Consider the following 2,500-nt stretch of genomic DNA (forward strand, 5'->3'; position numbering starts at 1 on the left):
TTAAATAAAATGCAAGGTTTTGATTCCATTAATGTATATGTCCTTTTCAAATCTTTGAGCAGACAAAAATTGGCTGCTCGGTGCAAAGGTTGGCCCATGGGGGGAGGGGCAATGTTGCCAAAAAACCGACCCATCGTATGGCACGAATTTGACACGTCTTTGACGCTTAGCCATCAAGAGCAAACGGAAATCCTCATTTATTTATTTATTCCATCAATGAATAAAACAGCTATCAATTTCAAACAGAGGAAAAAGAAACAAAACACTAGTTGCTTGGTGTGCAAAGTTTGGACCCATAAAATAAAAAAAATAAAAAAAACTCTCCAATTATGATACATCTTCGACAAGATCTCTCTCTCTCTCTCTCTAGGCATTGTTGCCAGTATTCTCTCAAGGCATTGTTGCCAAAGCAATCAGGTCTGTGGAATACGGTGCTACCTTCAAACGTATCGTATGGCTTGGCGGACGATTTATCCCTCTTAAAGAATCGTATAAAACAGAAGCTGTTTTCCACCTTATTATCGCAATGACATGATTTACGAGATCAGACGGTCGATTAGATTGGAGGGGGGTGGGGGAGAGATCTACTGATCTCCACGCCTTATGGCCTCCTAAAATCATATATATATAGTGGATTGGCACCCGAGGCTTTCTCGATCTTGTCGGGGAAAGTGTGAGCCGCGGCTCGTATATTTATATATATATGATTATTATCGTTCGCTTTATAAATGATACTGGCGTTTCTTGGGCGTCTTATGGGTATTTTGAAAGAAGTATTAGTACTTATTGTGTCTCCCATGAGCGAAAGTTATGAATTCTACGTCGATGAATTATGGCTTAAAAACATGAACACAAACTTTTTTAGAAAATTATATTATATATATATATATATATATATATATATATATATATATACTTATATATATATATATATATATATATATATATATATATACTATATATATATATATATATATATATATATATATATATAATAATATCATATATATATATTATATATATATATATATATATATATATATGTATGTATATATATATATATATATATATATATATATATATATATATATTATACACATGTAATATATACTATATATGATTTATATATGTATATGTCATAATTATGTATATATATAAACACACACATATATATATGTATATTTATATAAACTATACACAGACTATAGATGTGTTTATATGTATATATATATATATATATATATATATATATATATATATATATATATATATATATATATATATATCTAATTCCAACTTTGCTTTAGATATATAATTTTAGCATTCATCATCAAATGATAGACACCTGTAGTTACATTCAATGAAATGCATATCGTAAGCACAACCTACTTCTCATGTCATGCTCTGTCTTAAAAAATGGATAGTGAAGTCCACGTAGCTTTTAAAGTGCTGTTCGGAACTCATGCTGAGGGAGTTAATAGTCTGTTGTCATATCTTGCAATATTTTTCTCTATAGTAATTAAAAACCACATCACGTAAAATTGGTGGAGTTGCAAATGAATAGTCAACCAGCTATTATGAGCAACAATTATGCAAGCGTCTCAGTGGCGTGATCGGTTTTGTCTTGGCCTGCCACCTCAGTGTCCGCGAGTTCGATTCTCGGGTATTCCATTGAGGAGTCAGAGATGTGTATTTCTGGTGATAGAAGTTCACTCTCGACGTGGCTCAGAAGTCACGTCAAGCCGTTGGTCCCGTTGCTGAATAACCACTGGTTCCATGCAACATAAAAACACCATACAAACAAATAATTATGTGCGGCTCGGAAACACTTAAAGAAAATAAAGAGAGCTTCTTTTTTCCATTGCAGTGTTTTGAGTAAAAATGTGTCAATAAATGGGAAACTAAAATCTGTCTATCGAAGTATATTTACTTTCACAAATGTCGGTTTTACGAGACACTTCTCCGTCTCTTCAGGCGTATATTTTAACCATCTGTGAATTTTAAAAGAAATGATGATTCATACCTTCAGAAAATATATATAGAATATTTTTAGGTGAAATATTCTGTTGAAGCTCCCTTTTAGATCTGGACAATTCCACGGAAATGTATTTTGAAAGAATGGAAGAAAGATTCAATAGCCTTTTTCATTTTGCTAAATTTTATTTTTTTATTTTTTATTTTTTATTTATTTATTAACTTTTTCTTAAAGAAAATTTACTGAATTACAGTTCAGTGATTTACCAAATATTCGGTCAATTATAATTATATTTTTCACTGTATTTTTATTTTGCAGGAAAATTTATTGAATTGAAATTCATCGCTTGACAAAATATTTGATCAATTATAAAGTATATCTTTGTCATTTTATATTATTTTGTAGAAATATCAATTGAACTGAAGTAATTTAATTTTTTTGTAGGAAAATTTATTGAACTGAAATTCAATTCTTAAGAAAATAGTTGGTCAATTATCAAGTATTTCTTTGTCCTTTCATTTGTTT

This window comes from Macrobrachium nipponense, chromosome 11, assembly GCF_015104395.2.
Source record: "Macrobrachium nipponense isolate FS-2020 chromosome 11, ASM1510439v2, whole genome shotgun sequence".
Lineage (NCBI taxonomy): Eukaryota > Metazoa > Arthropoda > Malacostraca > Decapoda > Palaemonidae > Macrobrachium > Macrobrachium nipponense.